General features: G+C 29.8%; 1 pseudogene; it reads right to left on the minus strand.

Annotated features, from left to right (window-relative positions):
- Window positions 1–691: 691 nt before the first annotated feature.
- LOC112491114 (uncharacterized) lies at window positions 692–17,165 on the minus strand (annotated as a pseudogene).
- Between the last annotated feature and the right edge of the window lie 170 nt (window positions 17,166–17,335).

The following is a 17,335-nucleotide window of genomic DNA, read 5'->3' on the forward strand; positions in this document are numbered from 1 at the left end:
CATAACACAAATCTAGTGGCGCGATCTAACAGCATAATATCATACTTCACAGATGCCATTGTCGAAATCGAGCTTAGCTCTAATACCACTTGTTACAAAAAATAGAACAAAAACAATAGCAATAGAAGAATAAAATCAAAACACACAGAGATTTACGTGGAAAACCCTTTATGGGAAAAAATCATGGGCAAAGAGAGGCAAAGCTTTTATTGATGAAGATTGGTACAAAAAGTGAGCAAACAGAGAGGCAAAAACTCAATACATCCGAAAAATCCTAAAAAAAAATAATATATATATATATATATATATATATATATATATATATATATATATATATATATATATATATATATATATATATATATTACGGATGGGATAAACCTTAAAATTGGAAAGGTATCGGCCCTCGACCTTTGCTACCACCATAGAGCCCCAAATTTTTCCTCAAAATAAATTTCATCTAACAGGTTGCACTGCTAACTTTTTGGGTCGGGTCAATAAAAATTCGGGTCACCAACTCTAACACTTTCTTTAAAGCATACATGTTGCATAAATTATAAGCTTCTTCTTTGGAAAAGACCTTAATTTCCAATTTTAATTCCTCATCAATTTCTTATTCATCAATCTTTCCTGTAAAAATGATAAATATATATATATATATATATATATATGTATATATTTCATACAAAATTTTTAATATTTGAATTAATTACATAAATTGCACATGGCAGGAAAGAAAAGAAAAACAAATTATCCCAAGAATGATATCAATTAAATATTAAAAAGTAACATATATGAGCTCTGCCTTTATTGTAGTCCAAAACGACATTATCATCTTAGTGTATATTGCTGCTTCCTTCACCATCATCTATCCCTCCAATAAACTCATCCATTTGTATAATTGAATGCTAGTGTGAGATAGCTTTGGAAAAAACCCAAGGAGAAATGAAGAATACAGAGCACCTAAGTCAAGCTGAAGAATAACTTGTCTTAGAAGCCAACCAAGCTGCAGAGGAATCGTATTTGCCAAACCAAAAATTATACTGCTCTTTCTGGGTTGAGTGGCTTGCAAGATGATTTAACACTAATGCTAAAACATAGCTAACAATGGGCAAATGAAACCATGAAAGAGAAACTTTAATTCGGAACATAAAACCTCGTTCTTCTAAAATGTGCAAGGAAACCTTTTTAAAATTTTAATTTTTGAGAAGAAAATTCAAAATAAAAAATAACAGGTGGCAATACATGTGACAAATATTAAACAGATAGCAATAAACGTTTTGATGTTGCATAGTATGATGTGGTACCATCGTGGTACTGAAGATTTTCTCCTAATGAAGGCTTTGGTCAGAGCAGATTCCGATGCAAGACAAGTCTGTAAAAGACTCAAAGCCTGCGATACAAAACACTTTAAATGACTATATTAAACATAAATTGAAGGTTTAATAAATGTGTATCAAACACACATTGAGGGGGCGATTAAAAGTAGAAAAAGAGGCTGCTTAACAGGGTAATTAGCTTCTGGGTTGATACGATAACATCAATCATGACAAGTAGGAAAAGGATTTGTATTAATGTCTTTGTATATACTTTCGTAGAAAACTTTTTAACTTGAAAAATGGAAATTACACATGGGGATAACTATATTTTACCCCCTCAACAGTACTACTTTCTACATTTTGCCCACTATACTATAAAATCGTTCACACTGCCCAGTGAACTAATACTTTATTGTCAGTTGGATCCAATCATGCATTTTGAAAAATGTTGATAAAATTATCATGCATTTTGAAAGATGAATTTGATAAAATTAAACATACACAACTCATGTAAGTCTGTTTAGAAAATGTTCTATTCTACTTTTAAAGTAAAGCTAATATTGCGCATGGTAATATGGAGGAGGTGAGGCTTCCTCAATACCTAATAAATCATTCTCATAACCAATACCAGAGGCAAGCTTGGGACTGACCAGCATTTCTTTGTGGTAATTGGACTTCAAGCGTTGCTCATCAAGATCTTGAACACTCTTATACAAGTGATCTATGCATCCATTCAAAGAACTGCTGCATTTTTGTTTCAAAAAATGCCCAAGTGGAATGGTTAGGAAACTAAGGAGCAAATTAACAAAGTCTTTCTTTGCTTCTGCATAACAAACTTTCTTCTTAGATTTGCTCACCATAAGCTTGATAGAGATCTTTCCATTTCTAATATTCTTCTTGTCTTCCATTTGGTACTCAACAGGTTTTCCTTGAACAAAATTTCCTGTGTCTAACACGGTCGCTGGTTTATGCTTCAGAAGAGTTTCTGTCAATGGTGTTTTACATACTAATGAGCACACGAGCAAATTCAGAACCTAAAAGAGAACATGACGAGGTGAGAAAAACTGAGTAACGTAGAGATGGAAAAACACAATCATTGACATTTTAAAAATTAAGATTTTGATGTACCTCACCAACTCCTAAAGTGAAAATGTTCTTCTCAATGCCATTCCAATCCATAATTCCAAGCTTGGAAACCAAATATAAGCTTGCTGCAGTGGACATGGACATCACTTGTAGATCATCTGACACAAAAAGATAGAAATTCGCACTCTTCGAGTCAGTGCCCAACTCCCCTCTAAAGGTTTTTCTTCATTCAACAACATCTTTACAGAATGCTGCCTCAGACTATATAGTTCCACCTCACACAATTTTTCAAATATTCAAATTTACAAATAATAGCAAAATAACAAAAATCAGATAACAAAAAACGGTTATGAACCAAGACTTTCCGCAAAAATCTCAACTCTGCCCTGGCATCACAAAATCGTTGAGCCAGCGTGGTTTCACACGTTTCCTAGCATTCCAAAGCGTGCCTGCCTCTCCAGAAAGCTTCTTCCCGTTTTCAACAGCTGCCTCTTTGATATCAGCTTCAAAACGACCCCCTGTTCTCTTAATTTCATCTTTAGCCTTGACTTGGGTCTTTTCCCCTTGGGCCTCAATTCTAGCCCACTTACCCATCTGTTCTTGGACCTGGTTGCTATCCAAAATCACTTCAGCATTACTAACATCATCACTGATTATGAATCTGCTCATCCCTTTGACAAATACACCTCCATCTTTATCACTAAAAGAAGGCGTTTTCGACTCTCCTTTTGTCATAGATACTTCTGCATCCATGAGTCTTCCACATCTACAAAGACAACCTTCGTAATGACTCAATAGCACGGAACAAGTTGTGCTTTTGCTGCAGCGAAAGTACCTAGTAGTCTGTTGATCTATTTTCAGCTTTAGCTTACTGCAATGAGATTCGACATTATTGCGGGGACTTTGCAACATCTGCTTGAATGCTCTAGAATGGAAATGCTTATCGTCAATATTCTCAATGCTTTTGTATAAGTTGTTTATGCAACCTATCTTCGCTGCTGATTTGTCAGAGGAAAGCCTGATAATTGTTCCCACAAGAATTGTCATAAAACTAAAGAAAGTGTCAACCAAATCATCATCAGACTCAGCAAAAATGACCCTTTTTTCTCCTTGTCCACCAAGACTACCAAGCTAATAATATTATCCACTTGTTTATTAGCCATGGATTGTATGAAAGCTTGAAAGTATGAAACTCGAATCCTTTTTCCTTTTTGCTTTAATCAGCTTCAGATAGCAGCTGGCACTATCAAAAACAAAGGTCATGTCCAATTAAAACGTGGGATTTCCACACTTTTGTTAGATATGATTCAGTGTCATAATTGCAGATAATTACATTCTCATTAGAGGAAAACAATGCTGATTGCTGAGTTAAAGTCCATTATAATGTCTACAAAATATAAAGGAAAGCAGAAAAAAAAAGAAAAAAAAAAAGAAAAGAAAATAAATTAAAGAAAAGCACTTGGAGTAAACTATATTGTTGTTGCCAATTGATAAATCAATCAATATACATACCAATGAAGTTTCAACTTCAGATAAAAATCAAATAAATTACTATAAGGTAGCCAGAGGAAAATCGCGTATTTCTTCAATAAATGTTGTAAAATATTAAAAGGAAAAAAGAAGCACCATTTCTTTTTGGTAGCTCCAGAAATAGGCACAAATTTACATGGTAAAGCCACATAAATCATAAGAAATTAATAAATATAAAGATGACAACTGCAGCTAAAAATAAAACTAAAAATATGGTGATGATCTAGATTCTAGGAAGCAATTAACTTACAATTAGGCCCCATGTCCGTGAACTCTTTCAAATATAGCCAATTCAAGGAAGAAACAAACTCCATATAAATTTACAAAATCAAGCATACTAAACTAAGTTACTGAAAAGAGGACCTTGTTTTTCATAAAACCTCAGTAAAATGAGATAAAGTAAAAATAAATAATTAAATAATTAACGGTAAACAATTGCTTTTAGCACATACCTGGGATTGGTAAACGGTCGCCTGACACATAAAAAATGTATGAAGGATGATGAATATAAATAAGAAAATTAAAGAAGAATATATGCTTTGGACATAAATTAAGCAAGGCCGATTTGGGTTTTTTGCATAATGGCAAAGGTGCAAGCGTCGACAACTACTTTTGAAAAAGAAAGAGCTTAAGCGGGAAGAAAGAACATAAAGGCAAAGGTGCAAGTCAATATTGGTCAAGTTTTTTTCTTTTTTAATTTATTAAAAAATAAATTGAAATGAAAACATGCATTAAAATGCATATGGTAATATCTATGTAAAACATATATATATATATATATATATGCTGGAATTCACATCAGCTTTTAAAATGCATACGGTAAAGAGAGAATAGAAATACCATGTCACAAAGTAGTAACTGACACCAACTCTTAAAATGCATATAGTAAAGAGAAAATAGAAATGTCATGGGCACAAAATAGTAAGTCTTCATCTTCAATATTGTGTTTGACATTCGAAAATTTGAAATGATGTTTTCAAATATGTTAGATTTTTAAACAAATTTAAACATATAATTGTGAATACTAAAATATGACAACAATAACTTTTTTTTATGATAGTGTTTATTTTCAGAAAAAAAAATAAAAAAATAAAAAAAATGATAGTGTTAATTAAAGGTGGGCTAAGGGCGAATTAGAAGCCACAATCGTTAGAGGTTGTCGCAAAGTTTACAGGAGCTAGTAGCTACTACCTACGGTACGAAGAACATCAATTTTATTTATTTTCATCCACTTTTGAAAAAGAAACAAAATAAAGGCAAAGGTACAAGTCAATATTGGTCAAGCTTTTTCTTTTATTATTATTAAAAAGAAAATTTTCTTTTTATTAAAAAAGGAAATTGAAATGAAAACATGTACTAAAATGCATATAGTAATATCTACCTTAAACTTATATATATATATATATATATAGATATATACAGTCCGTCTATGGTGCGGACGGTCTTCATGCGGACCATAGTATTGGTGACGGTTTTTCATAGTATTGGTGACGATTTTCTAAAAAACCGTCGTTAATACTATAAAAAACTGTCACTAATACAGCGATTCTCATGCGGACCGTCCTCACCATAGAATTTCCATATATATATATATATATATATGCTGAAATTGACACCAACTTTTAAAATGCATATAGTAAAAATAAAAATACCATAGCAAAAACTAATAATGTTTTCATCTTCAACATTATATTTGACATTTGAAATAATATTACTGAATATGTGACATTATTAAACAAATTTAAGCATATAATTGTCAAATTATTAATACTAAAATATGATAATAATAACTTTTCTAATGATATTGTACTCATGTTTTTGTTTTTCAAAAAAAATATATATATATATATATATATATATGATAGCGTTCATTAAACATGGCTACGGCGAATTGGAAGCCACAATTTGTAGAGTTTGTTGCCAAGTTTGTAGTAGCTAGTAGCTGCCATCCACTTATGAAGAACATCGATTTTATTTATTTTTACCTTTTCATAAAAATCATCAGATATGCTGTAGAACAATTAAATTACTATTCTCTCAAATAATTATGTGAATTTGAATCCTTCCATCTATTATATATATAAATTATCATGTCTTCTGTATAGAGAAATAAGGGAAAATACATAAAACCATCCTAAACTTTATTGTAAGTTTCAATTTTTGCTCCCCATAATTGTTTTTGTTGCAATGTCCTTCTTAAACTTTCACATAATATCAATTTGCTCCCTTTTAAACTTTTTATTAAAATTAGGAAAAATTGATTAAATAATTGAAATTGCTTGTTTATATTAATAAAATTATTAGTGCTACATGTAGCAAATTATTTACCAAAAGCATTTATCGAATGGCATATGTTCATATATTATTAATGAAATAGCAATATATATAACCTACATATAGATGAGTAAATTTTTTTTAAATGAATAAGTGAATAAAAAAATAAATCAATAAACTATTGCTATATTATTATTTTTCTGAGAAGAATATTATTATATTATTTGGTAAATATATAGGTATCTAGCATTACTGCAATAAAATATGTCTAAACAAAATTTTGTTTTGATCAAATTTAATAAAAAAAATAAATAAAAGATTGGAAAAATTGCAGTTTAATGCCCTGAAGTTTGGGGTTGACATGATTTTGGCATTGAGTTTTAATTTCAGTAATTTTGGCTTTAAAGTTTCAAAATTGATGCAAATTGATCCAAAATCTGACAGAACAATTTAATTCAATGGTAATCACATCATACTAATATCATAATTCATTTTAAAAATAAAAAATATTTCTTAAAAAATTGAAAAAACATATTTGTTTTTTTTTTCATTTTATATTTATGTATTTTTATTTGGAAAATTGTATTTATTTCTTTTTATTCAAATTAAAATACCCACAATCTTAATTAACTATTTTTTTAATCTAAAATTAGGCCAAAAATTTAAAATTAAAATAAAACTGGAATTTTTTATCTAATAAAAATAAATTTATTAGACCAAAAATTAAAAATAATTTTATATGCCCAAACACCCAAAAAAAAAACACCAAAATAAAAATTAGACCAAAAATTAAAAATAATTTTATATGCCCAAACACCAAAAAAAAAAAAAAGGCCAAAATAAAAATTAGACCAAAAATTAAAAAAACAAAAACAAAATTTTAAAAACAATAAAGTTATTTTTTAACAAAACTAAAAAAATACATTTCTTATTTTTCCATTTTATTTTTATGGTTTTTTTATTTGAAAAATTGTATTCATTCTTTTTTTATTTAAATCGAAATAACCATAATCATAATTAAGTATTTTTGGACCTAAAATTAGATAAAAAAAAATAAAAGTTAAAATAAAATTAGAATTTTGGCCTACTAAATATAATTTTATTAGACCAAAAATTAAAATTAATTGCACCAAAATACCAAAATAAAAATTAGACCAAGAATTAAAAGAATTTTTTTTTAAAAAAAAACAATTTTTCTAAAAATATTGAAAAATATTAGACCATTTTATAAATTTTTATTTTACCATTTTTGAAAGGTTTATTTTTTGGTCAATGAAAATATAGATCATAATTCATTTCCATATTGGTATTTTGGTCTATAATTTATTTGATCAAATGAATTTGGACAAGCGTTCAAAAATGGAAAATTAGTCCATTTGTGTAATGCCCCAACTAGAGAAAATGTTTAAAACTTGAATTTTTTATCGAAGTTGACTAAGTATGGACACAGGGTTGACTTTTTATTAGTATGAGTTCTGAATTTATCCCTTGTATGATTGCAGAGGACTTATTGATATGAGTTCATAGACAAGTTGCATGTTTAATTCGGAATTAAGATAGAATAGTTATAGTAAACAAAGTTTGACTGAATTTAAAAAAGTGTGTTCAAAGGTTGATTTTTTCTTTGCTCAAAGGCCCATTAGGGCCCATGTCAGTGAACTCTTTCAAATATAGTCAACTCAAGGAAGAAAAAAACTTACATATAAATTTACAAATCAAGCATGCTAAAACTAAGCTACTTGAAAGAGGACCTTGTTTTTATATAAAACCTCAAAAAAATGAGCAAGTAAAAAAATTGTGCTACTGAATAGGGGACCATTTTAAGAAATTCACTCTAGCACATGCCTGGGATTGGTAAACAAATGCCTGACGCAGAAAAAATGTATGAAGGGTGATGAATATAAATAAGAAAAAGAAGAATATATGTTTTGGACATAACTTAAGTAAGGGCCAATTCGGTTTTTTGAATAAAGGCAAAGGTGCTAGTGTCAACATCTACTTTGGAAAAAGAAAGAACTTAACCGGCCGCGAAGAAAACATAAAGCAAAGGTGCAAGTCAATATTGGTCAATCTTTTCTTTTTTACTTTTTTCTTTGTATAATAAAAAAAAATTCTTTTTATATTCAGAAAGAAATTGAAATGAAAACATGTACTAAAAGGCATATACTAATATCTACATTACAAATATATTTATATATATACACACATTAAACTTATATGCTGAGATTGACGCCAACTTTTAAAATGCATGTAATAAGAGAAAAAAAAAATACCATGACACAAAAATAATATCTTCATCTTCAATATTATTCATGACATTTGAAAGGATATTGTTAAATATGTTATATTTTTGAACAAAATTAAATATATAATTGTCAATACTAAATATGATAATAACTTTTCATATGATGGTGTTCTTTATATATATATATATATATATATATAGGAAGCCACAACATTTTAGAGTTTGTTACAAAGTTTGCTGTAGCTAGTAGCTACCACCTACCAGTATGAAGAACATCGATGTTATTTGATTTTTACCTTTTTAATAAAACCATCACATATGCTCTAGAATAATAAAATCACTATTTTCTCAAACAACTATCTCAGTATGAATTATTACACCTCTAATATATATAAATTACCATGTATTCTATATAGAGAAATAAGGAAAAAATACATAAAACCATCCTAAACTTTCAATAAAGTTTCAATTTGCTTCCAAAACTTTTTTCATTGCAATTTCCTCCCTAAACTTTGACATAATATCAAGTTTCCCCCTTTTAAACTTTCTTTTTATTAGAATTTTGCAGAATTGATTAGATAATATTGAAATTGCTTGTTTATTTTAATAAAATCTATAATGCTGCATGTAATAAATTGTTTACCAAAAATATTTATTAAATGATATGCGTTCATTTATTATTGGTGAAATATCAATACAACATAGTATATATAAGTGAACATAAAAAACAAACAAATTAAATACTGTCATATTATTTAATAGTATTTTCGTAACTCTAACATTATTATGATAAAAAATGTCTTATTTTGATCAAATTTAATAAAAAATAAAAGATAAATAAGGAGAGTATATTGTTTTTGGTCTACTTTTTTAGAAACTTTATTTTAAAAAGTTTTGTTTAAGACATATTTTATTAATATAAGCAAGCAATTTTAATATTAGCCAATCAATTTTGTCAAATTCTAACAAGAAAATTTAAAAAAGGAGCAGAATTGGATCATGTCAAATTTAAGAGGGGACATTGCTATAAAAAATGTTTGGAGAGCAAATTGAAACTTGAGTGAAAGCTCAAATGGCATTAAGTAATTTTCCCAAAAAAAGAAAATGGAAGGGTACTAAGACTAACACACTCAAGAATTGATAAAAATAACAAATAAAATAAAATAAAAACTCAGCCTATATCCTGTAATTTCAGATTACTTTTTTATTTTGTTGAAATGAAACTTAGATAGACATGCATAATAGTTAACCAAAAAAAAATAAATGTTGAAATAAAATACTGTGAGGAACCATAGAAATGCGGTAAAACAAATATTTAAAACATTTTACAAGTTTATTGATTGACATCCAAAACATTGACAAGAATTTACATTGTTTAAAAAATCTTTATGCTACCAATAAAAATAGTTGCCTTGTGAAAGAGTTTCCCCAAAAAAGCTGAAAAAAAAAATTAAATAAATAAATAAAAGTTGGCAAAAGTGTTATGCTAGCACATGCACTAGTTTATTACACAAAGAATTATCATTCTTACTGAAACGAAGGTTTCATTTTATTTTAAAGTATTCTCTATTTTTGTTCACCAAAACAAAATTATCTAATTATTTAAAATGCTTACTCTAAAAATATGTAAATGGCAGATCGCATTCATCATAATTGTCAAACATATCTATCATCATAACAACTATTAAATTGTAAATAAAATATCATAAAATAATACCACAATTAAAATTTATATTAGAGGAATTTGGAATAAAAACAAAATTAATCTCCATACATATTTTTTCAAAGTTTTGAATAATTAAATTAATGAAATAATAATAATAAAGGAAATATTTAAATTAAATTGAGATCCTCAATTTAAATAGCAATTAAAATACAATAAAATTCATGATACATTTTTTTTATTAAAATAACAAATTAATTTAAATAAATGCTAAAAACATGATTAAATCAATTTTTAGAATTAAATACATTTCAAATCATTTTGTTTTGAAATCCTATCCAAAAATATCCTGACGCACCACATTATATACAAGTGGTGCCAGGCAGTACCCAACGCCCCAAGACAGAGAAGTTAAAGAGAGAAGCTACATCCGATCGCCTTGGCGTTCCACCAGCGCCGATACTATCAACAATCATCCTGGCCATGGCGAGGGTGACTAATCCTTACTCTACCTTATACCTGCCTATCCTCAAACTCATAGCTCCCTCAGAAAGATCCTTTAAACTTGCACGCTAATTACATATACAGTACAGAATACCAATATTGTATGGTGCATTTAAAAACTATCAAATCTGATATCTCGCAAATACCAATTTTTTTAAATCAACAGGTTTAATTTATTATTAAACCCATAAAATTTCTATTTTTACTTTTAATCCATCATCATAAATTCATCAGCGTAAATATAAAATTTTCAATGCCAGAAAACAAATTCCACAACTATTTAATTGCATAAATATAATTTTGGAGCATAATAATTTTAATCAAATATTTTTCTTCAAATCCTTGAAGTTAATCTATACCAAAAATAATATTAAAAACACATAAAATTCATATATAATTAAAATAATACAAACACATGATGTATGCATCATAAATTCAGCATTTTACTCAACAATAATTTAATACGACTTTAAATCATAATTTCTTAAAATCAAATTGTAATTTTTATGCAACAAATATTTTTATTTTACCCCAATTTGGATCATAAATCAAATTAGAATTTTTACAAACTATTCAACACATAAAATATATTTTTTTTCAAATATCTAATTAACACAAACATTCGTAATTTAACAACCCAAAAATAGATTTGAAGATGGATCACTCACCTCAAGCACGTGAATCAATTAAGATCCTCCACGAGATCGGTCCCATAACTCACACATGCACCTAAAATATCAATGTTATATAAAACTGATTAAACTAATATTTTAATCGGATATATTACATATGGTGTTGTTCAAAATTTACAAATTACATACCGAAATGAAGCTTATGAAGCAAGGATTATGGATTAAGTTTCTTATCTCGCAGAGATCGAACTTGTGGGGGCTGAAATCTCACCAAAAAGGTATCGAAATTAATGTTCTCAAATCTCTCAATCTGTTAAGAATTGGGGGAAAATAACCTTAAATTTAGGTTCAAGGAGATCAAATTAGTGGGAAAACGTAGACGGGGTTATCGAAAACTCATTGGAATGGTGTTTTACAGTAATTAGTCGTGGTTACCGGAAAACAGCACTGCTGGCGACGCGTCCAATAACCATTGGCCGTGATTTTTGTTGGGAAGGTATATCAGAGGATGAGAGACACAATGGGAGGGGCGGTGTCAAAAATAGATAGCTAATTCGGGAGAAATCGCCAATGAAAGGAAATGGCACCATCACCGGCAATCTAACCGTGCATTTAGGGTGGCCAGCCGATTTTGAGGTGTGGATCATGGTGCTTCGGCGGGTGTGACTGTGTGGTGGCCGAAAAATGGTCAATGGCGGTTGGACAATTTTTCCCCTCTCTCTCCTTGTAGAAGTATCAAAGTATAAACTCACTTGTCTAACAAAAAATGATTGAAAATGTTATTCATTATCCAAGAGATTCAAATTAACTAGTTTTTAATACTTATAATATGATAGCTTGTGTACCTCTTGCTTGCCAACATGCACAATTTTCACCTAAATATCACTTGACGATACCTTCAACTCATTGAGGATGGAAATGACAAAGACTGACGATATAGATCTTGTGATATCAAACTATTTGTCACTTTGAACATTGCATGTCCTTTTAGAAACCCATCCCTGCTAGTGCTATATTTGAGATCCATGACACAACTGAGTACTGGAGCTTTGGATGCAAATTTTCAACAGAGACATTCAGCGCATTGTACAATGAAAGACGACCATCTCCAACCGAACTCGCATAAATGTAGTGGATGAGAGGCTACCTCAATACCTATAAGACCATTTTGATAGCCAAAACCTGGTGCAAGAGCATGGGACTGGAGAAAATACTGAAGCGTTATCTCTTGGCATTTCAACTTCAAGCATTGTTCATCATCAAGTTCCACAACAATCTTGTACAAATGATCTATGCATCCTTTCAAAGACCTAATCAAACAATCTTTGTTTCAATATATGACCAATTGGAACATCAAGAGAACTCAATGTAAATTTACAAAGTTGTCCTTTGCTTCTGCATAACAAACAATCTTGTTGGATTTGCTTACCATAAGCTTTGCAGTAATATTATTTCCTTGATCTTGATTTATATTAGTCTCACTCTCTTGCTTTACTACTATTAGAGATATAAAACTACTTCCTTGACAAACAAGAGGTGCTGGCTTATGCTTAAAAAGGGTTTCACCAAAAAGTTTCATTTTATTTTAAAACATTCTCTATTTTAAAATATTTCTTCAGATTCTTTGGTCCGGAAAAGCTGGACATCAATGTTCTTAACACTTTCACACATATTGTACAAGCAACTTGTTCCCACTGTTTTTTATTTAGAGCAAGAAAGCCTTGTAATTGTTACCATGGGAATTGTCAAGAAACCAAAGAGGACTTCAACAAAATCATTATCTGATTCAACAAAAACAACTTTGTTCTTATGCTTGTCCACCATAGCCTCTAATCTAATAGACATGGCTAGGAACTAAATAGAATTTGAATGGTGTCCCTTTTCTCTTAATTAAACTCACCAAACAACTGACAACATTCTCTTAATAAAACTCACCAAACAACTGACAACATTCTCTTAATAAAACTCACCAAGCAACTGACAACATTAAAAAAAAAAAGATCAATTTCAATATAATTAATTACGCTAGCTTTTAGACTCATAGATATTTGTAAAAATGAAAAGAGCATCAAAAAAACTATTACAAGAGAAATTTGCAGCAACGGCTATTTAAAGTTCGAAGAGGAAGATTAATAAGCTTGAGAGAATTGTAAATATTTATCACAGAATCAGCAACAATATTGCACACCTTATAGTCGCAGATAGGCAAAACATAAGTTAAGGTCCAGTTTGGCCATGTTTTCTGTTTTTTGTTTTCAAGACATTGTTTTCAGAAATGAAAATAGAAAATTCTTTTTCCTTGCTTAACGAAAATAATGAGCGTTTGCCCATTGCTGTTTGAAAACAGTTTTCAACACCAAAAAACAGAAAACATGTTTGGTTAAATAGTTTTCAAAATTTTTTTAAACAGTTTTCGTTTTTTTTTTTTTTTTTTTTTTCATACAAAGAACCTTGCATATAATATATATAGCTATAAAATATTTATATATATATATATATATACACATAATATTAATTCATTCACATATTAATGAATTATATACATATATCTATATATATAATATAAAATATATATTAAAATATAATATAACATTCTTTTTTCTGTTGAACTTTTTTTTCTATTATTATTGATTCATTGATATTATAATGTATATATATATATATATATTTCTAGAAAAAATAAACAACAGAATTGAAGCAATCATCATAAACATTTCTAGGAATTTAAAAGCTTCACCATAAGTGTATGGACTGTAAAGTTAGAATGATGCTAAATTATTCAAAGTGTGCAAGAATTTTAGCATACTAAAAAAAAAAATTATAAAAAAAAAAAAAAAAAAAAAAAAAAAAAAAAACAATGACAGAACCAGTAAAATGATAAGAACAAATCCTTTTCCTAATTTAGCATTGGTAGAATGTCGTTTATAAGCCTCTTTAACTAAAGCAAGAGCTAAGTCCAAACAAGCTTAGACATTTAAGATGCAGCATTCACAATTAAACATACAAGAAAAACTACAGCTGCAGAGTTCAATCACTACCAAAAGATATATATTGATCGGTGTATCTATCTGATGAAAGACTCTCTAACTTTTTTTAACTTACAGAATTTGGTTGCAACAGAGCAAAAAATTCCTCCTCAATGCCAACAACAACTGCCATTCTTTTCAGATGGGAAGCGAAGTGGTGTCTCTGAATAATCTGAACAGCATTGCCTCCTCCCCTGTGGTGACAATAGAAACAAAATCAGCATACCAAAAATCTTCCATAATCATATAAATGAAGCTCAACATCACTGTCAGCCTTTGATCAAATATTCTGTTTTTTCAATCTAATCTAATGAAGTGCTGAAAGAATAAATAGTCAGAATTTAGCATTAATACCTCACCTTACTTTTAGTATCTCAGTTCTAAATATGCTTTGCAATTTTTTTGGTGAAAAAATATGTATACTATACTCATTGCATTTTAGCATTGAAGTTTCTTTGATTTCATGAAACATGATATTTGATAAACAATAGACCAGGAAATCAAGTCATGAAAGGGTCTCCCTATGACCAAGAACCACCAGCACCTAACAAAATTATGAACCCAAAAAGGGAAAGTGATGAACAAAAGAGTCAGTTAAGAAGCAAATACCCGTCCATATAATTAAGCACAGGCAAGATTCAAATTAAGACTATTAATATCTGAATTAGTGACACAAAAAAAAAAGAAAAAGAATAAAAAGTCCATCTTACCTCCTTGGCATGGCTTTATCATCAGATTTATATGTCCAGTCTATTCCTTTCAGTGCAGCCTTTTCGAGAGGATCACCAACCTGGAGGCCATTGTGGAGTACTATAGAATTATATAGAAATTTAGTAAAAAATACAGTGTGAATCGTCAACTAGAGAACACATCCCTATCAGTGTGTGAAAGCTCATAGATATAATTGTCAGAATCAGTTACCAGATATGCAAGGAGTAAACATAAGTTGAAAGATTCCATTTTATAAAAATGTAACTATACAGAGTAACAGAATGACAATGCCGGAGAGAACAACAAAACTCAATAGTGAAGTACAGCATGGTTTTCATAGTGGCTATTTATTTTCAGCGAGTTCACAGGTTCTTTCCTAACTTTTACCATAGAAATTGCTATCGTCCTTCAAAATTGGTCTCATTTAGGAACAGTATCCCAAACTATTTAGCAAAAATAACTTGGAACCCAAATAGGCGAAAATATAAAGAGAATAGAAGAAAGTTTGCAGAAGTGCAAAGCTCATCTTTCTAAGCCAAATAGCTACCAAAATTTCTGTGATAGAGGTAACACAAAAAGAGGATCCAGATCTCTTGATATAAGGGCTAGGATGGCTCAATAAAGTGGCAATTGCCTTCTCTCTCACTGCCAAGGATGTATTGGCAATTTCTGGAAATTGGAAAGCAAAACCCCACATTCTGTTATAGAAAATTTATTGATTGCAGCAACTAGATTCCCTGGCTCACCAATACCGCAAAATACCTCAAAACTCTTGGCTGATTCTTCTATTCCTAAGTGATATTTCGGACAATATTACCAGTGAAAAGCACAAACAAAAAGCCAAAATCAAAACAGGGTGTTTTTGCTCATTCTCTAAGTTGTTCTCCTAAACATAAATACAAACACATTGAGAGAGAGAGAGAGAGAGAGAGAGAGAGAGAGAGGGATTAAACTTACAGGCTAAGGATGTGAGGGATTATACTATCAGAAAGACCCTTTGTTGGAAACACATCGCATGATGCAAGCTTCCCTTATCTGATCTGCATCTTCCTTACCTTACAAAACCCACATTAACAAAAGCAACCAAAATCAAAATCCCTTGAGATATATACAAGCAAAAGGACATGTTTGGCAAGAAAGAAAAGCTATATAACCCAAAACCAGAGAATAAAAATACAGGTAGCCTTCAAGGGAAATAAGAGAAAATACAGGGGATATGCAGAAAAAAAACATTAGCAGAAACAGGAATAACAGCCTATAGAGGTTGACGTTGAAAGATTTGAGAAGAGAAGAAAAACCTAGATCAGTGAACTCCAAGAGCCGAGATCTGTTCGAAACTTGTCGAAGGAATGGCTATTCGAGATCTGTTCGAAGAGCAGTGAAAAGTTTCGAAGAGCGGTGAAGGAGCGGATGTGAGCGGCGAAGGTGAAAACAGATGGTTTCAAAACAGTGGAAACATTTTTTTTTTTAATTTATTTTCTAGAATTATTTAAAAAAAAAAAACAAATATATAATTATTTTACAATAATTTTTTATTTTAGAAACTTTTCTCTGATTTATAAAATGGAAAATTGTTTTGAAAAAGATGGCGAAACAGGCCTAAACATCTGTGAATGGGAAAACTATCCGGAGTAAAAAGCTAATGAAATCCACCTAAAACAAATAAATAAAACAAAATAAAATGGTTTTGACTGGATGACAACATTTTTAGTCGATATTTTTATTCAAGTTGTCCTGTATTTTGGCCAGGTCAGGGCAATTGAACTCTTCAATTACTCATGTTTTTCCCAGTATTCAAACAATTTTCAACCAACTATTATAAAATTTGTACGTAGAGAGAGAGCTGACAGAGAAGCACCGATACCAATTAAAAAAAATCATGAATTTGTAAATTAATCAAGCAAATTTCTCACAAAACAACATTCAAACACTCCTGGAGCAAAACGATAAGCTAGTACTGCAAAACCGTCATGCCTGAATTAATATAGACGCTTTTGAAGAATTTTGTTATAATCCCACATAACAGAGAGGGTCAGCAAATGGGGTTTAAATAAAAGGTAGAGTTAAAAGGGCTATTAAATTAGTTAGATTCTTGCATAGATCGTGCATGCGAAAAGGTCGTTTATATTTTTTTATGTAATGAAAAATGTTTCTTTATTTACCAAGACCTTCAATGTACTTGGGAATTAGTTTATGATTGATATTCATCAACAAATTAGTTTATGATTAATAAAGTTATTGGAAAAGGGAAAACACTATAAATGCAAGCCATCGAAATTGTGACCCTCGCAAATATTAGCTAGCTGGAACCCTTGTTTACTACGTATATTTTTATTTTTATTACT

The sequence above is a fragment of the Ziziphus jujuba genome, chromosome 10 (assembly GCF_031755915.1).
Source record: "Ziziphus jujuba cultivar Dongzao chromosome 10, ASM3175591v1".
In the NCBI taxonomy this organism is placed as follows: Eukaryota; Viridiplantae; Streptophyta; class Magnoliopsida; order Rosales; family Rhamnaceae; genus Ziziphus; species Ziziphus jujuba.